The following is a 25,909-nucleotide window of genomic DNA, read 5'->3' as shown; positions in this document are numbered from 1 at the left end:
ACTCTGAATTTACTACCATTTAATTCCACGTGACATAGAGTTAGGATCCAGAATGGTGTCCCATTCCTATATATAATAAAGGTAAGGTGAACGTGTTTTTGAAAAAATTACTTAAAAGACCCTCATGGAAGGGTTTCTTTCTAAATAGTTCTTAAGTTTTGCAAGCTAATTTGATAGGACATTTGGTAAACTTTTACTTTCTTAATGTTACTACCTTAATGCTACTATGTTATTGGCGAACTCACTACTTTTTTATTTACCGTCTAATTCACCACTTTTTATTACTGTCAAACACGATTCTTTTTTATTTAGTCTCGAGTTTATAATTTTTATTGTCGAACTCACCATTATTTATTGTCGAGTTTACCACTTTTTAAATAAAAAATGGTAAACTCGACACTAGTAAAAATCATCCATTGTCAATTTTCGAGTTTTTCTGATTAAAAAACATGAAAAGATCAACTAAAAACTTGAGATAATAACTTGTTTAGATGATTTCAACCCAGACGAATTATTCTTGATCGATTTCCTTCAAAAATTAAGAAAAAAGGAAAAAAAAAATTGATAATTTTTTACATACATCTTCAAAATAATTGACAAAATCCTTAAAAATGACTTTTTCTTATTTCTTAAATCCATTCCGATGGAATGAAATCTCTGAAACTCAATTGAGATGTCAAAAATTCATTTTTTTTTTAATTTATGAAAACGATGAATTCGAACGATTAGGGCATTCAATCGTGAAAAATGTGGGAGATGAGGTCCATGGATCATTAAGAAAGAAAAAATTTTACTAAATGTCCTGTCAAGCTATCGTTGAAAACTTAGGGATTATTTAGAAAAAAACTCTTTCATGAGGGTTCTTTAAATAATTTTTCCTATTTTTAATCAATAAGTAAGGTGGACGTTTTTGTTGGAGGTTAAAACTCTTAATGAAACTGTGCACGCATCCATCCCGATGTATTTGAACTCCAATAAAATTGCACATAGTAGAAACTTAATGTTGTTATAGAAACCGGAGACCGTTTTGAATAGTTAGTCTTTGAGATATTATAGATATGACTCATGATCTAATAATACGCGGTACGCTTTTTAGTTGGAATTTAAAACTCTTTAAACTCCTAATCAACCCGTGCATGTTGTGTAAAGCACTTATTTTCTAATCAAATTGTGCCACATAGACACCAATCCTATCTATAGGCACAGAGAAAACGTATAGGATCGCAACTCTAAATCAAAATGGCCTAAAACATCCATTTATTTACGTAATTATATGTTTTATTAATAAATAAACACCATAAGACATAAACACAATCAATAACGTTCCGTGTTTGTTAGTAATTATACATTTATCGAGTCTCTCTCTCTCTATAAATAATAAATAATAAATAAATAAACAACAAAAAATATTTTCTTGTCTCCCTAACTACGCTAACTCTCAATATTCAACCATGTCGTCAACCCTCATCTTCTTCACCATCCTGACCCACATCAGTATCATCATCATCAACACATGTGATGCCTACTCAAAATATCCAGCTATTCTTATCTTTGGTGATTCAACAGTGGATACAGGAAACAACAACTTCATACCAACGTTATTTAGGAGCGATCACTATCCGTACGGTCAAGCTTTCCCCAATCACGTTGCCACGGGGAGGTTTTCGAATGGTGTACTAGTCCCAGATTTATTGGCGTCGATGCTTGGGATCAAGAAGTTAGTTCCTCCTTACTTGAATCCAAGTTTACCTGATAGTGAACTCTCGACAGGTGTAAGCTTTGCATCGGCTGGATCAGGTTTTGATGATCTTACAACTGCAGTGTCTGGAGTGATCCCAGTTTCAGTGCAACCAAACTACTTTAAGGAATATAAAGAGAGGCTTGAGAAGTTGGTGGGGAAAGAAGAGAGTGATAAGATAGTGAGTGGTGCATTGGTTTTGATAAGTGCTGGAACTAACGATCTTCTTTTTAATTATTATGACATTCCTACAAGGATGCTACAATTTAATATTAGTGGGTATCAAGATTTTCTACTACAAAGGTTACAAGGCCTAGTTAAGGTGACTCACCTACGTCTCTCTCTCTCTCTCTCTCTCATGCACATAATCATTAATCCCTATATGATATATCATTCTTTATGAGTCAACTGATCCCATCCCAATTTTTATTTTTTTTTGTATATGTTTAATTTATTAAACTTTTATTATTTTTTTTTTTTATAATCTTTCATGCCCACAAAATAAGTATATTAGAATTTTTTTTTTTAAGTTACTGTTTGATATCTAAAGTTTTTTATTTTTTAATTTTTAATGTATTTATAGGAACTATACGATATGGGATGCCGTATCTTTGCAGTTCCAGGGCTTAGTCCGATCGGTTGCATACCAATCCAGATGACGGCAAAATTTGAGAATCCAGTCGAACGGACATGCTTGGATGAAGAGAATACAAATGCTCGTATCTATAATTTGAAGTTACAGAAATTGCTCGTTCAACTACAAGCATCGCTTCCGGGGAGCAAAATGATCTATGGCAATCTTTATGATCCAATGATGGACATGATCAACCACCCAGAAAGATATGGTAGTCTTTGACCCCTATAATACTAAATTACTTGGTAAAACAATTATATATTTTGTCAAAACTACTGAACCAGACCAGTATTAATTTTTGTTTATGAGATCAGTCATTAATTTCATAGAAAAACATTCATCTGGACACTTAGGTGAATGCAGATTAACTGGAAGGGTCAATAAATAAAATAGAAAACCTAATTGTACATCATGCAGCTGTTTTGGTGAAACTACATAAACTAAATTAGGCATATAATTGATTTTGTCCATACTGAAAATGAAATTATAACTTGGTTCAGAAAATTTTCTAAAATACTCCTGTGGGCCGCAAAAATAGACCTAGGCCAGCCCAAAATTTGGACCCATATGATTTGACTCTAGGAATATCTTAAAGGCCATTTGGGCTGGGCTGGGCCTAATCCCTCCTGCTATCCTCCCCTTCCTCAAACCATCTTCTGATTTTTTAGGTGAAAATGATTAAAAAATGGAAAATTTTCTAGTTATATATATATATATATTTAAATAAAAGTTACAAAAACAACTAAAATAGTCATACTGTCGAGAAATACAATGTAAAACATTGGACAGTCCAGAAAGTTATTAAAACACTGGATAATTCGACGTTTTAATTTGAATTTAGTAAATTTTAAAAAAGTACTTTTTGATCATTTATTAAAACTTCGATCTTTTTTTATAAGTTACTGTTTTTCTGCCACGACTCTCTTTGAACTGGACCTCATCCATTTCCCTCAAAAGGCTGGCCCAGCTCAAAGCTCAACCATTAAATCTTAAATGGAACCCTACCCGAAGAATGCCAAATTAAGCTCAAGCCTAGCTTGACCATATGGCCCCTTTCCTTCAAACGGGCCTTACTTTTAAAGTGGCCTGACCCGAAGCCTGCTTTGTACTCAAGCAACAAGTTGAGCATAGAAATTGATTAGGGGCCACGACACCAAGAATTAAGCTCAAGCCTAACCTGACTATATAGCCCCTTCCTCTCAAATAGGATTTTCGGATTTTATTTTTAAGTTGGTCTGACCCCAAAACCTACTTTGTACTCGGGCTATGAGTTGAGCATAGAATTAGAATCGAGGTCTGGCCCTATACTGTTTGGGCCGAAAGACACCCAGATCAGATCTAGGCTCGGCCCAAAATTTAGACCCCTGTTTGAATGTGATGGATGAATAGTGCATCCTATGTGGCAGGTTTAGTGGAGACTAAAAAAGGATGCTGTGGAACCGGATTTGCGGAAATGGGACCCCTTTGCAACGCTTTAACTCCGATATGTCCGAACCCCTCTCAATACTTATTTTGGGATGCGGTTCACCCTACTGAAGTGGCCTACAGATTTACTGCCAAGTATCTTATGGACAACGTCTTCTCCTAAATATACTACTAATAGGGTAGTCCAAGAACAGTTTGATTTTCTTTTTCTTTTTCTTTTTCTTTTTTTTCTCATATTTTTGTTATTTAGTTATAGTAGTAGTTAGTAAATTTAAGAATCTTGGAGTTTTGATTTTATAGGTGTGTTTATTTGCATCCCAAATTGCCACAAATGCAAAACTCTGCATGCATTTGGAATGCTTGGTTGTTGTGTTCAATGCCAAATTTTACATTTGTTTGGTTGCTTGAAAACACAAATTGAAAGTATCAATTTAAAAAAAAAAAAAAAAAAAAACCTTTAAAGCCTTGTTTAAAGTTAAATAAAAATTGACACATGGATCTATATCATTTTATCAAAATATTACAATAAAACAAAAGAAAAAAAAGTTAGGATTTCAGCTCTTGCGTGATGGTTGGGGATTATTGGGGGATTAAGAGTCATCCTCTCAAATGGGTTTCTATAAAAATGGATCTTCATTCTATCCCTCCCAACTGGACATTTCATCCACTTGGTAGCTTCAACCTGTCCAATGTGCACAACAGATGCTATTTCTCATCTAACTGAAAACCTTTCCTCCACAGCTCCGAAGCAACTAGATATTACTTCTTATCTTGGTGAATTTGAAGCTCCTTCACTTCAAACATCTTACACTAATCTGTGGCAAATTTCTCGTTATAAAATAATTTATTTATTTTTACAATTCTCTCATGAGAAGGCAAAAAAAAAAATGTAAAGAAACCAAAGACGAAAACTTGATTAATTATGGGTTCTTTCACAAGACCTATTTGTAAGCAATTATCAAAACAATCATAGTAAGTCCCTTCAATATGTTTCATGCAAAAAACACATTTTCCTTCATTATATAAACTATGAAGAGATGGATTTGGATTTTAAAGGAAAGAATAGAATATGATCCTATTGGATCATCTCATATTTCTAAACAATGAAGAGATTCCAACATTTCTAAGAGGTGTATGCACTAAGGGGTACCGATAGCCGAGTGGGTGTCTATGGAAAGACTGAATTGATCATCATTCTATTTGGAGAAATCCAAAACAGTGCCTTGTGACTTTGGAACCAATTCCTTGGGCGTTGATTACTTGAATAACTTATAATCACTTTAGTGTATTATCCCATGAGTGGTGAGTAACTTATTAAGTTACTCCCAACCAATTGTTTAACTTATTTCTAACATTCTCCTTGTGTGAAAATTTATCTCTATGTTTTGAGTTGCACTATAATAGCGTGGACCAACAACTCCCACTTGGTGCTACTTAAAACAATATTTCCATTTAGAATGTGTTTGATTGTGTGAAAAATTAAAATTCATGGAAAAATAGTAGTGAAAAAATGATCAGGATGAAAAACTTGAATCCATTATTTGATGTTACTTTAAAAAAATAAGAAGGAAAAAAAAGAAAAGAAAAGGAAGAGCAAGAGGAAAAGGAAGAAGACTAGGAGTAAGAAGAAGATGAGCGAGAAGAGGAGAGGCAAGAGAGGACATGGTGATGGTGCAGACGACGAAGGTGAGGGACGAAGAAGAAGATAAGGAGAAAGAGGGGAGTACGTGGTAGTGGTGTTGACGGAGGTGAGGGAAAGTGAAATTCAACTTTTGTATATAGGTGAAAAATGATTTTCCATAGAAAAATGCAATCAAATACATGAAAAATGTCATTTTTCAAGAAAATTGATTTTCCACCCTATTTTTCATATGCAATCAAACATACCTTAATGAATTTCTTTGGAATACCTATATTTTGTCCTAGTCATTAATAACCTATACACCTAGATTGTCATCAGATTATAGCAAATAGACTTACGTGCGCATGTTTTTCCCCCTTTCTGATCGCACCTTGTTCCATATTATAATACCCTTACATCATATTTAATATGTTTTCATTTTACTTTATTATTTCAAGTAAATGACATCATATTCCCACATTTAAGGATTTTAAAATTCATACCTTAAATACTATGACGACTTCAGTCAAAACACATTATTACAATGTAAGACCTGCTTCAAAATTTTAATCAAATACTTCTTCTCCTAGTCTATTAGAAGTTTTTTCTTTAATATACTTTTTGATGACTTTTAATACAACAAGCGACTTAGAAAATATCCAGTGATTTATCATGGTGTCTATTAAAAAATGGATATTAACACTTCTTATGAACACTACAATATTTCTCGACATCCTTGTTTGTGCTTCTATCTTTTCTCTGGCTAATAACTTTTCCCAAATCAGATAGAATTAATGGTATTTTATCATTCACTTTAAGCATTCTTAAAGTCCTTCTGATTATACCATTTTCTTCATGTAACACAATATTGTGCATTTCTTAATCCCATTGTCGTTATATGTCCTCTAAATTCTTTTAAAGGTAACCCTTTGGTCATAGGGTCGGCTACCATCTCTTTAGTGTGAATATATCAGCTTTCACATCACCATTTTCCATTATATCCTAAACATAGTGATAATATAGATCAATATGTTTTGTTGTAGACCTATTAGCTTCACTTTTTATGAAAGAGATAGTAGACATATTATCACAAAGCCTATTCACTAGCCTATAAATTATGCCTAACTGAAGACTTTCCACAAAGCGACTAATCCATACAGGAATACTAACAACCGTACTACAAGATATGTAATTGGCTTCTATGGTAAATTTTGCTACACATTCTTATTTCTTACTCAATCAAGAAACAATTATTCCTTCGAACATGAATACATGACCACTTGTGGATTTTCCACTATCAATATCTCTAGCCAAATTGGAGTATGTGTATCCTATAATCACTAGACCTCCTAATCTGAAAGTTAGTTTCAAATTTAGTGTGCCTTCTTTGGTCATTTGTTAATGTATTTTATGAGGATTAGACTGGTAACAACTTACAAGTCCTACTACAAGATAAATGTCAAGTCTTGTATTAGTCATTGCATACATAAGACTTCCCACAGCTTGATGAGCATCCGAAATGTTCATCATTTCCTATATCTTACTTTTATGGTTGGACACAGATTCATCTAATCTTATATCTTTACAAACAGGTGTGCACAAATTTTGTAATTTTTCATGTTGAATTTTTCAAGCACATTTAACAAATATCTTTCTTAATCCAAAAATAATAACTTTGCATTTCTATTTGTAGAAACTTTAATCCAAAGTATATAAGTGGCTTTACCTATATCTATTATTTTGAATTTGGATCTTAGATATTCTTTTGTATATTTTAGCATTTTTAGGCAATTCAATGGTAATAGTATATTATTTACATTAAGATATTAAATGGTAATTTTACCTTGATTTTTAAAGATATATGCACAGTGATCGAAGAGACTTACTTGATATCCCAAATTTATGATAGCCTGGTGAAATTTCAAATAACATTGTCTAGCGGATTGTTTAAGTCCATGTAAAGATCATTTTAACATATAGACTTTCTTCTCATTTCCTTTTACTTGAAAATCTTCAGGTTGGTTCATGTAGATATCTACTTTTAGTTCTCCATTAAGAAAATTTGTTTTGACATCTAATTGATGTAATTCTAAATCTAAGTAAGTTATTATGACCATAAAAATCCTTATAGATGTGAATTTCCTCACTAACGAATATGTATCGACAAAGTATACATCGGGTTGTTGAGTAAAATCTTTTGCTACTAATCTGACTTTATATTTATTTAGGGTACCATCTGTAAACATCTCATTTTTGCACTCGCCTGATTAATCTACTTGTCAACTCGATTGCGATAGTTCCCGATAATGGATGAATATTCTAAAGTTTTATTTGTTATTAGATGTGTTTTCAAAGCTCAAATGAGATATTTCAAGCAAACAAACTTTAAAAATCATGCTATGCTAAGAAAATATGGCCCAAAACATAGAAATCATCATTTTGAGACAAAAATAAATTTTACGAGAAAAATCATTAAAAAATAATCAAATTACCAAAATACCCCTCTAGGATCCACTATCATTTCACACCAAAAACCCATAAATGACACAAATCAATACTCGTATTGAATTCCTTACGAAAAATTGATTCCAAAACGTCAAAAACAACATCCCAACGTAAAAGTCTTTTTTGAGGGCAAAACTATAATTTTCTAATCTTCAAATTCAAAAATTTGAAACTAATAATTAAAATATTAATTAATGTAAAGTGAAATCTTAATAAATCAAATTAAAATTTTTGAATAAATAAATTCAATTAATTAAGTCCATTGACGAAATTTTAAGTGTTGGTTTATTAATTCAAGTGGGGCTCACATGATATTTAATAAATAACCCTCCACAGGGGATCCTAAAGAATTCAGAATAATTTAATAAAGAACCCTCCATTTAGGGGTTCTCCAAAATTTAAAAAATTCATTCTACGTAAGTCAAAAAAATCAAAATTAAAATACAAACTAATTAAAAATTAATCTAAACCACTTAATAATTAATTAAAGATATATACCTTATCTCTATGAGACCTAATCAAACCCTAATCTTATTACCAAAGCACTTTAAAAATGGGCTTCCACTACCTATTTCGTAGCTCAAGAGAAATCCTAGAAAATAAAGGTTAAAAATACTCCAAAATCTTCTTAAAATCTTAAATCTAGAGTCTTATGTCAATACCTAACTTTCAAGCCTTAACTTTCAACCTAAAAATCTTAAAAATACTACAAAAATCCATAAAAACATCTAAATATAGAAGAAGAAAGTCTCATTACTAAGATTGAAAGTGGATCTAAAAACAAAGATAAAGTGAGAAGATTCACATGAGAAACATTCACTGCCAGTTACTAAGGGAATTGATCATCGTAATCACTTAGGTAAAAGAAAAGATAAATTTTTTTTTGATTTAGTTCCTTTTTACAATGTAAATATTTGATAGGAGTAGAGACCGACTTTCGCCAGCTGAGATTAGTACATAATACCTTTCATTCCCGTAACCTGATCCTCGTACCCATAATATATTTGTAGCTTAGTGTTCTTTATCTGTTTAAAGTCATATTTGATTCCTAGATCATAAAATTAGGTGGCGACTCCCAAAATTGTAAAATCAGATCTATACATATAGATCGAGGGCACTGGTTGCAACCCTTAATTCTTAGGTTATCAGTTTATCAAGATTCGATTTTGAGGATCAAGATCGATGAAGATCTAAGCTTAGATCTATCGAAGAAGCGATTTGAAGTCCCTGATATGATTTTACCTGAATTCAATGAACAGAAGCTTTGGTTGCAAAGGATTTCGAATGAGGTAATTGATGGTGATTGTGTGTTTCTTTTTCGATTTTTTATATGATGGCTATGAAGTCGTTTTTCGACATGATCCCTTTGAGATTTATGGTTGTAGGAAAGGTGGTGATCGTGTTTTGTCTTTGAATTCTCATGGATTATTTGATTTTGAACAATTGAGGACTAAGAAAAAAAGAAAAGAAGGGAAGGTTCTATATGAGATATCAGAAATTAAGGTTGGCGAAGGAGAAGATAGGAGTCATTTTATCACTTCGTATTCTTTTCCTTCTTCAATTTCAACCCCATCATCTAGTAATAATAAACATAAACACACGTAATCAGATTTATCTAGTAAATGAATTTATTTATGTATAATTAAGCTTAATTATTATTTAATAACATGCAACATGATGTTTCGAGGCTTATTATGATTATTACCTTAATACAGAGAAATAGGGAAAAAATCAAGATGAATATCCGAAAAACGTGCGTATAATTCAGTATTTCGGGACACTCATCAAGGTGGCTCGAAGAACCTTTTCCGCTTTTTTCCACAACTAATAGTAGTGCATTTCCTACTTACTTTAAATGGCAAATGTTTCTGGACAGAAAACTTAAATCTTATCTGTCCAAAAGGTTCTTCTTAGTTTATCCATAGAGCACAATGAGACTCATGTGTGAACTAGTTGAGATTACAAGCTGTTGAAAATTATTGATAAATCTCCAGTGATGCTTGTCTTTTTCAAGTTTTTGAAACCTATCAAAACCCCAAATCTCCATTTTAACATGGCATCTGTTATCAAGATTTCGATAATCTCATTTCACTTCATGGCTTGTAATTTGTCTAGTAAACCTTATTTTCTTTATACCTACCTAAGATATCCAGAAGGGTAGATTTGTAGGAGAAATCTTGGGAAGTCCATTTTCAAGACATAGCAAGAACTCCTAATGAGTGGGTGTTTTATATATCAGATGAACTCTTGCATTAAAATGAATCACTTGATAGAATTGAATGACGAAAGTAAATACATGTTGCTGACCTAAATATTTGGGCTAAGGCATAGACGATGATGATGATATGATCATGTATTTAATATCGACAATGAGGATGTGTTGATGTTCTAATGATGTCAAACACTTGACCTACCGCAAAATACTTGATATTGCCAACTTACCCAAGCATATCACAAAGCCCATACAAATGTGTAAAGCAGAATATTCACAAATGTAATGGGAACTAAAAATTTGTTATTTCTATAATTAATTAAGAACTTGTTATGTATTAGATCTTTTGGTCTTTGTTATAGAAGTTTGTTAAATGCACCATGTGACCTTCCCACATGTAGGTTCCATGTTTCCTTTGTGAGTACCCAATTACTTATCCTGAAAAAAACTGCACTCTTCAGTTCAGTTATATTTGAATTTGAAATACCCCATGGTCATGTGTATTTTCTAATTTATCTTGAAATGTTTTCCCCTAACAATAACCTGAAATCCTGTGTCCCCCCCCCCCCCCCCCCCCCCCCAAAGAAAAAAAATGTGGAAGGAATCAATTAGTTTAAAATTTGTTAATGAAAATCTGGAGTTTACATCAAATAACCGAGCAACTAAAGTGTGAGGTGGCAAATCCTCGCTAAGCCTGCTGAGTTGACTGATTGCTCACTGGTCACTTAGTCGACATTCCTGAAATCCAAGAAGTATCTATGGTATTATCCAGCTGCCCTGACAATTGAATTAGTGGTAAGCCTAGGAACTTACCACAAATTTAATGATTCAAGCCATAATTTGGTTTATGAATTTTTTGTATTAAGTGTTGAACCATGTTAATGATGCATTGATGACACTATATTTCAGGTGTTTGGCTCGAAAGTACCTAATTTAGTTTATTATATATGCTTTTAAAATGTTGAGTCATGTTGTTGATGCATTGATGACATTAGATATATATCTATATCAGGTGTTTGGCTCTAAAATGTAGCTTATTAAGGTAAATAATCACAACAAAAGAGCTAACATGCTTATTTTAGTCATTTTTTAAATTTATTTCTACAATGATTAATTTTTAGAAAATTATTGTATTTTTCGAAAATTATTGTATTTTTCTTGAAAAGAAAATCTGTGCACCTCATGAATTTTTGGACATTTACAACTTTATTTCTCTTATATACATAGATGCACCTTTCCCATCAGATGAGTCTTTAGAGGTAACTGGTTTGTCAACACCACTTAGCTAAGCTGGCACTTCGGGTCATGAACCAATTTGGAAATGATCCATCTAACGTTGGACAACTAAAAGAAAGTAACCTGTGCAGAATGAAGGATACAAAGATCATTTCCTTGCTAGTACATGATGGGGATTGTAGAGCCTTCGTTTATGATAGGGACATTGTAAGAATCTTGTTTAACATCGCAGTCCAAAGAAAATGCCACCTTAGAGAACTTGTGATCACCATATCATCTTTAAAAGGAAAGCAACCCACAATGCCATAAATAATCTCATGAAGAACGATTTAACAAGGAAATTAGCACTCGGGTCGGGCCCTTGGTCCATATTCTCCTTTCCTTCTTGTGCTTAAACTCCAGTAAGCCCAAACGACTTGTAACTATACCGACCTCCCAATTATTTAGGCTTCTCTTAAAACCCAAATTCCATCCTACATTATAATTTTGTTGGAGACGGTACAATCTTTGACTAGGACACCTTTGAACTTTGAAAATTTCATAAATAGTAGAAAATCTTCATTCAATGAGGACACATCACAGCATCAGCCCTCCCAAAAACGCAACCGAGTTGCATGAATCCACCTTAAAGCTATAACATGCCAATAACTCTCTAGTAACATTTTTTTGATACTTAAAGAAGAAAAACCTTCCCATACCATGTCCCGAACAAAGTGGAGGGATTGTTCCCATTCTAAGTATGTTCCCAAATTTGCGGTCTGTAACCTTCCTCCACAAGCTTTCATGCTTCTAACTAACGTCCATAGCCATTTTCCCCCAAAAGGGTCTTGATCATGTAGGAGTTGCTATAAATCCAAATTAGTATATCCATACATTGTTATTTAAAAGGTGGATTTATGGCATGTGAAATATATACATATTTGTTGCTTTGCTCTCATATGACATTGAATCAGTAGGTAATGTAAAAGATCCTGGATTTCATGTCCCCAAGAGAGGTTACTTTTGTTTGTCGTGCAGGTTGACCAAATAATGATTCAATCTGCTTCAGACCCTCGGCCCCGGACAACTCTCTGCGGTGATTACTTCTATAATTATTTCCCTCTTGGTCTGGACATATTATTCGATGGACAGGTACTATTGTTTCTTTTTCCAGTGACAGTTTTCGTTGCCATGATATCGTGTGTCTTACTCTACTTTGTGAAGTTTTCAACTTACCTTGTTGAATGTGTAGACTAGCATAAGATCAAGAAGTTTGTTCTGCACACCAACTTTCCTGGACAGGCAGACTTCAATTCATACATAAAATGCAGATGGCAAGTCTTTATGAATTTATTATTATTATCATTATTTTTCTTTACACTTCTTAAAAACAAAAAATGGGTCTATTTATACGATACTTTTCCCCTTGCAGTTGGGGGACCATTTCAGGAAGGAAATGCTACTAAGCAATGCATTACACCGAGCACAAAGTGGAAGCAAGTAAAGGTAATATGTAGATTCTTTCCTGGAAATTCTTATATATGCATGTAAAATATGACAATGATTTATTGAAGGGTGGATCCCCATTGTAAAGTGTAGAAGGTTAACCTTACTAGATTTGCTCCATGAAGTGGTGTTGGTTTTCATCCTATTTTGGAAATGGACAGTCTAACCTATGATTTGATGGCAAATACCCGACCATAGGTCTAAGCTGTTCATGGAGTCAGAATAGAACGTTATCAGTCAAATCATTTTATCAATCCATGGTTTCCAATTCTTGATCTATTTTTCCAACTTCGGCAATTGGGGCTCATCGTGTTTCTTCCAAGGTAGCATGTTTTGTTTGGATGTCTAGCTTACATATCATTTCTTTGAGATTTTTTCTTCTTCTTCCTACCGCATAAATGTGATTTATTGCTAGCATGTTTATTTTTCTATTCCAGCAAGATGATGGAGTTTTTTATCTCCCTTTTCTCAAAATCATCTTGTTTTATGCCTGGTAAAAACAACGAAGAAAAAATCTTTTATGTTCTGTAGGAGAGTCTTTCATGCAGCTTTCTACTCTTCACCCGTGTTTGTACTTTTGTAGATTGAAGACGACTCATTTACCATTTTAACTCTCTTTTACAGTGTGTTCTCTCTTTTTTTTCTTTCCAGATTTGTAAAGCCTGTTTTAATGAGATCAGTTTTACGAAATGTTATTTCGTACACCAGAAAGATAATTATTCTACAAATGCATCTATTTTGTTATCTATCCATTTCTTTCTACAAATGCATCGTAGCCCATTTTTTTTTCCTCCAAAAACACCTTATCCACATTTCATTTTGTCCTTCGAACCCACCCCGTCTCAGTTTTGAACATCACTCCTACTTTTAAAGACAAAGAAATGTATTTCCTGACATATATATTGATTGAGTCATGCTGGGGGAACTTCATTTTTCACTGTGTTTCACACTGCACTGATGAGGAGGTATGCACATAATCATAGATGCTTTTCATTCGTATCTCTAGGAAACACATCTATGGCCTCCACATCAATGCAGTGTGAAATACAGTGAAAAACAAAGTCCCCCTAGGATTTTCCATATTGCTTTCTTCCTAACCATTATGAAAAACTTGATAGTTTTAAGTAACGGTGGCTCATGCGAGAGTGCTCCCCTCAAATGAAGAATACAACCAACTTTTTTGAAGGAGGGCTTTGCTTGGCTCCATTCGTTTCATTGCTTTCCCCCTTTCTATGGCTCAAATCTTGGTATTGTTGTTAACGTGCTCACTTTGCTGTTATCTATAACTAATGTGGCTGGGGATACATATCTCACAAGAAATTCTTCGTTTTGTACATTCAAATTGGAATTAAAGCATTTAGTGCTGCCCCCGATCCATCGCCACTGTGGCACTGCTGGAAGCAAATGGTGAAATTGTATAGCAATGTAAAAATAATGTGTACAGTTGGATCCATATATAATTAACTAGATTTCTTCTTTGATTTAACCTGAGGAAGTTTGGATCGAGTTGAGTCCTGTCTAGTTCAATCCAAGGAACTTAATGAGAAGTTCCATTTTGATGGTTTGGACATCTTTCACGTAAGCTGATCACAGTCCCAATTGGAGTATGCAAGTCAAGACAATGAAAGAGCGAGGTGAGGTGTATGACAGACACAAATAAAGTTTTGATTGAGAATTATGATTAAGAGAATCCCTTTCAATAAAGAGAAGACATGACTTGATAGAATTGAATGGAGGAATAATATTCATTTAGCCAATCCCAAATTTTTGCTGGATTTGGGGTAAGGCTTTGATGGTGATGATTGTCCAATTTACCAAAAGGGTCTGTTTAAATTAGTTTTAAGGACAAATTACTTAAAGGACTCTCGCAGAAGGGTTTCTTTCTAAATAGTCCCTTAGTTTTGTGCGGTAGTTTGATAGGACATTTAGTAAACTTTTTCTTTCTTGGTGGTCCCTCGTTACTGGCAAACTCACCGCTTTTTTATGTACTGTTGAGTTCACCACTTTTTATTACTGTCAAACTCGACACTTTTTTATTTAGTGTCGAGTTCACAATTTTTAGTGTCAAACTCACTATTATTTAATGTTGAGTTCACCACTTTTTATTTATTGTCGAACTTGACGCCTTTTATTTACTGTCGAGTTCACTACTTTTGATATAATTGTTGGTTAATGACCTTTTTTTTTTTTTTTAGGAATTAGGTAATAAATTTTAGTATCTAGAGATATCATTAAACCGTGAATTTTGTTTTTAAGTTTTACTATAAGAACCTTAAGATGTATGACTCGAAACTTATACATTTTGGCATGGTGTGAATTTCCATCACACCAGATGATCTTGGTTTGGCTGCAATATGCTTTGATTATTTGTATATCTTAAAAACTCTTTGCAGCATATTTATATGGTTTATCATCTTTTTGATCTGTTAGGGTTTGCAATAGTGGGTAGGATCCTTGTTGTGTAGAACCTAAGATGGCCTACTTTCTTCTGTATATGTGCTGCACATGGTTTTAAAAATTAAATTGTTGAGAGGAACAAAGCAAGAGATGGTAGTACAACATATTATGTTACAAGAACACCAGTAGAGTAGACAACCATACTCATGTTTCTTTTGAGTAAGAAACAGTAGCATTGATATCAGGTGTAAACTGAGTAGAAACATGTGGAATGGGCCCTGCATCACCACCGGGAAACGTTATAGGTGTAGGGTTGTAGATCATGTAGTCTTCTGCCTCCAGAAATTCAGATTTAATCCCATATTCTGAAGATCCTCCTTGCGTGTGATCTTCAAACCCTTTTAACCGAGGGAGAAGAGATGCATATGACAACATGGTGACTATGAGTGTTATAGTTGTTATCACACACAACACATGCTTCTCCATCAACAAACCAACTTGTACATGGCTCGTCCTTGATAATTAAGCTACTTTATAAACTTTTGTAACTGGCTCTTAATCACGTTTCTTTCATGAATACTCATTTTTTTAGATATATATCTTTAATTTATGATGCTTAATGTTGATTAACAAGATGGGATGTTTTAATGAAATTGAGTCTCCTCTGTCACACCAGGGGAATGACATTCATGATCATTACTTGTATCTCAATTAGTGTAACTAATTTTTTGCGATAAAAAACACAATAAGCGCACCACACGAATGCATCCAAGGACATGTGTGTCCTTGCAGATGACTCGATTTTGACATATGATTAAAATAAAAGGAATAAATATTTTTTTAGAGATCAGTTCTTATTTTCTAGGGTCTAATTCATTTTTTTAGGGGTACATTTTTCTTACGAATCTCTAGAATCTTAATGTCTGTTTGAGTCTCAACTCTAAACAAAACATATTGCTTTCCATTACAAAATGTTACTGCATTACGTTAAATGACTCATGACCAACTCTACCAGTCCCACCATCACTGTTTCCCCAATCAACCCCAAAAGACCATCACCAAAACTACCATGAAGAGGGAAACATGATTCTTTGTCAGATTGGCAACCCAAATAAAATCTTTGCCATAATGTAAAAAAATGATTTTTTTTAATATCAACTGAATCATTTGTAACCTCCACATCTTTCGAAATGTTAACTTCATAATCCACCTATTTTATTTATTAAAACTATCAATCTTATAGTCTTGACTGTTTTAAAAAAAATTCCAAATCCTTCCCGAATTAAATTGAACCCATGGAATAATTTTCCAATCAACTTGGTTACCAATTTGAAGACCATTATTAACGACAAAAGTTTATTTATGAAATGAAAATGACCTGCCACTAAAAAAAACAAAGCTTAAATCTGCATGAATATTTTCATAAATAAGATATATATAATCAGTTAACTACATTAATGACCTAAGAATGGATAAGCAACTATTTGACTTTTTACTCAAACCTCTCTTTCTCTCTCTCCATATATATATATATATATATATATATATATATATATATATATATATATATATATATATATATGCAAATGTTCAAACACCCTAAGCTTTACCCTACACTTTAACAAACGTGTTTTGTCCTATATGAGTTAGAAGTTTTGGAATGGGCTGATTTTTGGTGAGGATGATCTCTATGATTAGACGATCATCCTCACCAAAAATCAGTCCATTTCGAAATTTTTGGTCCCATGTTTACAAGTTGAAAAATCGTGCGCCTTCTATTTTTTGTAAACCATTTTTTATAGGGTTAGAAGTTTTGGAATGAGCTGATTTTTGGTGAGAATGATCTCCTCATCATAGAGATCATCCTCACCAAAAATCAACCCATTCCAAAACTTCTAACCCATGTAGGACAAAACACGTTTGTTAAAGTGTAGGGTAAAGTTTAGGGTGGGAAACGGGATCATATATATACATGATTCCAGATTCGGGGTGAGATACCTAAACTCTTAGAGGAGCATATCTAGACAAATCCCCGGGTATATGCAATATCCCCACAAACCACACATACTAGGTAAATAAGAATAAATCACATAATAGAGATATGAGAATCACACACACATACATAGTCAAATCATGGTTAAGTAACCCATGGCATAATTTAACAATCCAATCAAACTAATAAAAAGTCTACATTATTAAGTGATGGCAATCATTTGACATGACACAATTTTTTTTAAAGTAAAAGAAACTATGGTTCAAAAGAAATCTAGATTGTTTGATTGTGAGATCTGAATAGTGTTCATAAAAGAGGTCCATTTGGTGGGGAAGAAAAGAAATCCTCACAGCATTTGCCACCACTATCAACACAGCACCACCACACCGACTGCCACTCCCGCTCCCTCCATAACCATTCCCATCACCACAATCATCATCACTGTTGCTTCATCAAAGCCATGATCATCACCACAACCACCATGAACAAAGAAACAAGTGTGAAGGAAAAATTCAGTTTCTGATCAATCAACCAAATGGCCACAAATATGTGAAATTCAGGAAGCGTCAAAGAAATGAGTAATGCAGGTGAAACCTATTTAATTGGCAAATGTCAATCAATCAAGATATGATCATGGACTATGACACATACAATATATCTTGTAATATATGATGCATTCGAGGCGTAGAGACCTCTTTCCTACTAAGATCGTGAAAAAATGTGTTATATTTGTTCTGATTGTCCATCATAGATAGCTGGGATATAGTATTCAATATCCCAGCTGTAGAAGTCGGTCAGAAAAATGGTGCTATAGTTCTAGATACTAAAACCAATTTCCCAAATCTAACTTTGACAATCTAAAATTAGAACCTAGAAGCAGAATCTAACAATATAAAACAAAATCACCTTCAAGTCTCTACATTATTGGTAGAATTGAGGTAATTGCATGGCACTATGTGCAAACGGTTAGTATTGTTGACCCCAAATCCACCTTATTTTAATTTACTTTTTAATTCTCTTGACAACAACTATGATAAATTTGATTGGCAATGAGTCCAGAGGGCCATGTGTTTCTAAGAAGAGAGACAAGGCAATTTGTGATCGATGTGGGACTAAACTAAACAAAGTTAGAGATGGGTGTGTAATGTTGACAGGAATTTAAATTCATTTATATTTTTAAAATACAGAATTTTCATTAATTCGTATTTCTAAAATATAAAATAGAAAACTTCTAGCATCAAAAATATATTTACAATGATTTAAAATTCTCATATATATATAGGATGGCGTTATTACGACTCACCGTTTGTCTTATATGGGCAAAAATGTTTGGAATGGGCTGATTTTTTGTGAGGATGATCTCTGTGATGAGGGGATCAATCCTGGCAAAAAATCATCCCATTCCAAAACTTCTAACCCATCAAAATTGATTTACAAAAATTGGACGGTCTAAGTTTTTCAAATTGTAAACATGGGGCTAGAAGTTTTATAATGAGCTGATTTTTGGCAAGGATGATCTCCTCACCATAGAGATCATCCTCACAAAAAATCAGCCCATTCCAAACATTTTTGCCCATATAAGACAAAATGGTGTGGGGGTCGTAATGGGGGTTTACGGAACCCGACTCATATATATATATGGGGGCGGTTCAAGAGCCATATGTAAAAACATATGAAAAAACAATGGTTTTTCAAAATAAGGGTTAGAGATTTTTGATTGAGCTGATTTTTTGCAAGGATGGTCACTATGATGAAAAGATCATCCTCACAAAAAATTAGCTCAATCCGAAACTTCTAAATCCATCAAAAGTGATTTACAAATTAGTGACAAAAATTGACAAAAAATCGACGGTCCACATTCTAACTCACTTTTAATGGGGTTAGAAGTTTCAGATTGGACTGATTTTTTTTTCGGATGATCTTCCCATCATAGAGATAATCCTCACAAAAAATCAACTCAATCCGAAATTTCTAACCCATATTTTAAAATTTTATTAATGTTACATTGTTTTAACATATGTTTTCTCATATAGCCCTTGAACCTGACCCTCTATATATATATATATATATGGGGGGCGTTCAATGGCAAACTTTTTAGCAAACTTTTTGGCAAAACATTTTTCAAAACATGAGTTAGAGGTTTTGGAATGGACTGATTTTTGGTGAGGATGATCTCTAGGGTGAGGAGATTATCCTCACCAAAAATCAGCCTATTCCAAAAACTTCTAACTCATGTTTTGAAAAAAAATTTGCCAAAAAGTTTGCTAAAAAGTTTGCCATTGAACGCCCCCCTATATATATATATATATATATATATATGGGAAATGTTTAGTAACAAACATTTTGACAAACATTTTGGCAAAACATTTTTCAAAACATGGGTTAGAGGTTTTGGAATGGGCTGATTTTTGGTGAGGATGATCTCTACGGTGAGGAGATCATCATCACCAAAAATCAGCCCATTCCAAAACTTCTAACCCCATCAAAAATGGTTTACAAAAAATGGACGGTCCACGATTTTTCAACTTGTAAATTGGGGCTAGAAGTTTTGGAATGGGCTGATTTTTGGTGAGGATGATCTCTTCACCGTAGAGATCATTCTCACCAAAAATCAGCCCATTCCAAAACCTCTAACCCATGTTTTGAAAAATATTTTGCCAAAATGTTTGTTGTTGAACAGGACCTTATATATATAAGGGGTCCCGTTCAACACCCTACGCTTTACCATACACTTTACCCTACGTGTTTTGTCCTACATGGGTTAGAAGTTTTGGAATAGACTGATTTTTGGTGAGGATGATATCTATGGTGAGGAGATCATTCTCACCAAAAATCAGCCCATTCCAAAACCTCTAACCCATGTTTTGAAAAATATTTTGCCAAAATGTTTGTTGTTGAACAGGACCTTATATATATAAGGGGTCCCGTTCAACACCCTACGCTTTACCATACACTTTACCCTACGTGTTTTGTCCTACATGGGTTAGAAGTTTTGGAATATATTGATTTCTATGGTGAGGAGATCATTCTCACCAAAAATCAGCCAATTCCAAAACTTCTAACCCCATCAAAAATGGTTTACAAAAAATGGGCGGTCCATGATTTTTCAACTTGTAAACATGGGACTAGAAATTTTGGAATGAGCTGATTTTTTGTGAGGAAGATCTTCTAATTGTAGAGATCATCCTCATCAAAAATCAGCCTATTCCAAAACTTCTAACCCATGTAAGACAAAACATGTTGAACAAATTATTAGGTAAATGGTTGGGTGCTGAACATTTCCCATATATAAGATCTAATAGTTTTGAGGAGTCTCTGTTATTTAACTATTAGGTAATGAATAATAAAAAACTAAGCGGCATAAAAGTAAAAGGTAAGAACATTGTAAAATAAGAAAAAAAGTGAGAAATTGACAGAGAACTGGATTAAAATGGCTTTTACTGCAAACTCAATGTTGGCTTGAGAAACCAAATAAAAACTCACCCGAGAATTGAACTGATGGATGACTTATTGTATCGAATCTCGAATCTTGATAGAGGGTATGTGTTGGACTTTGTACCAATCCTCTCCTCCTTCTCGAATCCTGTCAGTGAATTTTTTTGACATATTAATCAGATCCAACTCCTTGAGGGTACTAATGAATCTTAATCCTTCTGGAACCATCTTCAATTTGTGGCACCCACGAATCGTTAAATGCTTAAGATATGGCATCGATCCTTTCTCCACTGTCCAGTCCTCTAAATTTTTCAGATGAAAAATATGTAGAAATTGGAGTTGAGGAAACCCTTCAGTAGAGAAAACCATTTTCTTCCCTTCGTACGAGTGACTACCTAATTTGAGAAAAATCAAGTTGGGTAAATCCTGCAATGTTGCCACCTGGTCTTCTAGAAGAATGTAGCTATAGAGCAACTCCAACTTGACGAGGTTTGGCGGCCATTGGGGCAGATTCTCTATGCGGCCATCTAAATATAGTTTGCGCACATGATGACAACGAGAAAGTGGTTCCAGATCGGAAAATGTTTGTTCTGTCTCCAAATACAATCTTCGAAAAGGGCATTTCAACGTGGCAACAAAGTCGAGTACTACCTGTGCTTGTGATTTTGTTAGATCATATATCCCCAATTTTCGCAGATTACTCAACTTGGCCAAACCTTGTACTATCTGACTCCCAGCCTTTATGCGCCAAAGGGTTTGGAGATTTACCAAAGTGTCTATTCTAAAGTCACTATTGACATACGAGTATAGATGCCTCAATTGTTCTATTTTCCATATCCCATCGGGTATATCTGATCTACTGGAAACCGTCCTTGTATCTAGGGTTTGTAGACTTTGTAGATTGCCTATAGATGTTCTCCGAGTCATTGTTATGTTACTATCCTTTATCCCCAAGTACCTTAAGTGAATTAGTTTTCCAATTTCTCTGCGTAATATAATTTCTTCTTTGAAATCCGTGTCACTGAAATCTAAGACTCTGAGTAATTCCAAATTTTTGCAGACAAATTTCAAACTTTTTCCTGGGTAAGGTATTTCTGAATTAAAGAATAATAAAGTACGAAGGAATGACGGAGATGAGTGATGTAAGGAAGTGCACCTTTCCATCCCAGAACTAGAATGGATTGCTCCTCTACGCAATTTGTCATTGGATGATGGTTCAATGGAATTCTCATCGAAGATATCAAGGAAATTTTCTTCCCTCACCTTTCTTATGCATAAATCTCGCATAAGGTCATGTACCTGGATTGTCTTAACTCCTCCAGTGATACCCCTTTCACCCATCTGAACCATACACCTATTAATCAGCTCAGCCAAATATTCTTCTCCCATCTCCTCCATTGTTTCTCCCAATTCTTTTTTTATGAAACCTTCCGCAACCCACAATTTAATCAATTTCTTTGTACGAATCCGAGAATCCTCTGGAAAAAGGCCTAAATAGAGAAAGCATGGCTTTAGTCGATAGGGCAAATCAATATAGCTTAGAGCTAATATCCCATTGACTCCAAGTAGGTCTTTACTCAAGTGCAAATTAATGTGTGAAAGCACATTCTCCCACTCATTCGCTGACCCCTTCGTCGCTAATAACCCGCCAAGCACAGCAACCGCCAGAGGCAGACCGCCACATTTTTTCACCATATCTCTTCCTATCTTCTCCAAAGCTGGGGAGACAGTTGTATTTACATTTCCATACAACGCTTTCTTACCAAGTAACTCCCAACTCTGATCTTCTGTTAAGAACCGTGGCTCATGAAGAAAACCTCGTGCATCCATGTGCAAAGCGACTTCTTTATTACGGGTGGTGAGCATTATTTTACTTCCTAGCGTCCCAGTTGGAAAGGCAGGTTTTAGAATATCCCAGTCCTCATTCCTCCATAAATCATCAAGAACAATCAAGTACATCTTTCCTTCCAAGAATTCGTGAAGCTTCAAGACCAAGTCTGTATCGTTCATTTCTCTCTTATCATCGGCAGTGAGATTGCTAACTTGTTTCATAATCTCCAGCAAAACATCTCTTGGTTTGCATTGTTGGGATATAAAAGTCCAAGCATAGCAATTAAAATGACGTTTAACGGCATAATGCTTGTAAACTTTCTTGGCAAGAGTGGTCTTACCCAGACCACCCATTCCCATGATAGAAACCACATGAAGTCGTTCTTGGTTTTTGAGCAACTCCGCTACCAATGTCTCAATGTCATTCTCCAGGCCAACGATGTCCTCGTCCTCAACATGAGGGTAGGACCGTCTCAGCTGCTGCTGCTGCAGTCTCATGCTTGCTGTTGTGGAACTACTCGCTTCTCCAATATTTCTAATGCCGAATTTTTCCCGACGGAGAGAGATACTGTTTATCCTGCTTTGGATCACTTCAATCTCCTTACCAACCATGTGAAGATCTTTGCCCTCATCGAAGATGCAAGAGAACCTCTTGACGACACCCCATCTCCTCTTTGATGCAACTTTGATGATGAATTTGTCGATGACATCCTCCGCATCATAAGCAATGTCTCTGATTTGTGCAACCCAATTGCGAACGCCCTCCTCGCCTCCTTCCTGCAACTTTGAATCTGCATCTTTTAGGAAACATTGCATCTCTGTTAATTCATCTTTCATCTCCTGAACTTTGTCATTCACCCCCAACAAGAAAACTGCTTCTTTGATGAGTAAGTCACCGAGCCTTTCTACAGCAAAGGAAACAACTGCCTCCGCCATTTGTTTATTTTCTATCTTCTTCTCTCTCACAAGTGAAAGAACGAAAATAACAACTTTATCTTCTTCAAATTAGCTGACCAAAGGACTAAGGTTACAGATACTAGAGCTCTGCCAATAGAATACAACGTGGTTTCCACCATGTGAAAATCCGAAATTTTAACCAAAAAAATCAATGGGCCTGGCCCGTCAAATTTTAATACCAAAATTCCGTAGCCTTCGGACCACGTTTCCCATCTCTCATTCGATCTGTCTCTCGATCTCATCTCTTTCTCTGTCTCTGTCTCTCTCACAGTCTCTCTCTCTCACTCTCTCGATCTCATCTCACACTCTCTGTCTCTCTGTCTCTCTCTCACTCTCTCTCACAGTCTCTCTCGATTTCATCTCACACTCTCTCTGTCTCTCTCTCTCACAGTTTCTCTCAATCGATCGACCTTGCTATTTATATCTCTCTTTCTCACAGTCGCTCTCTTGATCGATCAACCTCTTCATCTCTCTCTCTCACAGTCTCTCCCTCGATCGATCTATCTCCCTCGATAAATCTCTCTCACTTCTATATCTTTCTGACGTAATCGCAATTTGATTTGAAGTCTCTAGGGTTTCGATCTCTCTCACGCAATCGGATTGAACTCTCTAAGGTTTCGATTTTGTCATAATCCGTCGTCTTAGATTGGAAGCTGAGTTTCTACTAAGGTATTCTCACTTTTCTAGGTATGATCGACTGTAAATCTTGATTTGAAGAGTATCGACTGTAAATTCGATGATGATTTGTTGGTTTACTAGTGCGTCTTACGATTAAATCTATCTTTGATTATTTTAGTGATTCATTTTGTATTATTTTGATGATTTTAATGGTGGATTCTATGAGGATTATGAGGGTTTGGATATGAAATTGTAAGATTATCCTGTTTTGTTGAGGTTTTGAATGTATATGAAGTGGAAAGTTGGGTTTTTGGTTAATTTTTGTCGTACAATGAACATCTTTTAGTGTTTCAGGTGTTTGTTGATCTTCTAAAGCAATTGGTTTGGTTCTATTTTTTGTTTCTGTGAAATTGGTTTCTAAATGTTGAATTAGATAGTCAAATTCTTGAGAAATCATAGCCATGTAAATTGTAGATTGGACTTTTGCTATAGGTTTCATCAAAGTGTATAATCTGCCTGGTTTCATGGATAAAAGAGAATAAAAAGAACTGTTGAGAATAAAAATATATAATTTTTTATTCCCTTGTTAGTCTTCTTTAATGGACACACGTGCACACACACACATATTGATTTTATAATTGAAGGTATTGTGATTGGTAAATTAGAGGACCGTCTATTGTTTGTTAAACCTCCATATTCGATGGTCATATTCTATGGAATTTTTTTTTTTTTTAAGCCCATTCTACAAGAAAAAATTTGATAGTCCAGGGCCGTCAAAAAATAAAATTCTACAAGAGAATATTTAACAAGCATATTTGACGGGAGGATCCGTCAAATTTTGAGAAATTTGACGGGCTAAGACCGTCAAATATGGACTTTTTTCACATAGTGTTCCTATCTTGCTTAAGTCTCAAACATACTTTTTCTTTCTCTCTCTAACATTAACAAGTAAGTAAAATGGATTACTTCCTTCCTTATTTCCTTGATGCTTGAGATTTTTATGATTCTGATTCTCATTAGAGTTGGAAAAAAAAAGAAGAATAAAGAGGGGATTACTTCCTTCCTTATTCCCTTGATGCTTGATATTCTATGTTTCTGATTCTCATTGGAGTTGGAAGAGAAAGAAAAATAAAGAGTGGATTACTTCCTTCCTTATTTCCTTGATGCTTGATATTTCTATGATTCCGATTCTCGTTAGAGTTGGAAAAGAAAGAAGAATAAAGAGTGGATTACTTTCTTCCTTAATTCCTTGATGCTTGAGATTTCTATGATTCTGATTCTCATTAGAGTTGGAAAAGAAAGAAGAATAAAGAGTAATAGTAAGTGTTGAAGCCTTGAATCATCTTATGATTTCTATAAAGAAGAATTCTACAAAGAGTATAAATCATGTGCTTTACTTTACTTTACTTTTTTTTTTTTTTTTATAACGTGCTTTACTTTACTTTCTCTCTAAGGCAGGATAGTCTGTATACATACCTTATTAAAAGTAAATTGTTGACAACTTTGGACGACACACAAATAAGTAGTGTTCTCTTTAAAAATATTTTAAATGAGTCGTGCCAGAGTGATCTCAGCAGCGGGGACACACGGGGACACCTTGACATGGTGGTGTGTGCATGTTTGTAGATGCGTTTTACTTGTATCTCAGAGAAAACTCACCACGTCAAGATGTCCCCCACTATGGTCACTCCAGCATTAATCATTTTAAATCTCATCGAAGACCAAGATGATTCGCCTCTTATTTAACCAAGGCTACGGATTCATCATATGTCTCATACAGTACAACATCTCATTTGATAAACAAGGCGACTTGGGTGATATTT

The 25,909-nt window shown here is 34.4% G+C and overlaps 2 pseudogenes across 1 annotated transcript; one reads left to right on the top strand and one right to left on the bottom strand.

Moving 5' to 3' along the window:
* Positions 1-1,451: 1,451 nt before the first annotated feature.
* Positions 1,452-2,141, top strand: LOC147386443 (GDSL esterase/lipase At2g31550 pseudogene; annotated as a pseudogene).
* Positions 2,142-17,296: 15,155 nt separating this feature from the next.
* On the bottom strand, positions 17,297-23,551 carry LOC147386442 (putative disease resistance protein At1g50180 pseudogene; annotated as a pseudogene). The gene is made up of 2 exons (XR_015172334.1): positions 20,732-23,551; positions 17,297-17,688 (listed from the first exon to the last, which is right to left on the bottom strand). The product of XR_015172334.1 is annotated as a putative disease resistance protein At1g50180 pseudogene (transcript).
* Positions 23,552-25,909: the final 2,358 nt, after the last annotated feature.

Source organism: Akebia trifoliata, chromosome 14 (genome assembly GCF_017979445.1).
Source record: "Akebia trifoliata isolate Shusen 1 chromosome 14, ASM1797944v1, whole genome shotgun sequence".
Classification (NCBI taxonomy): Eukaryota; Viridiplantae; Streptophyta; class Magnoliopsida; order Ranunculales; family Lardizabalaceae; genus Akebia; species Akebia trifoliata.
The sequence above is the reverse complement of the archived record's forward strand: the minus strand, read 5'-3'. Positions and strand labels throughout refer to the sequence as shown.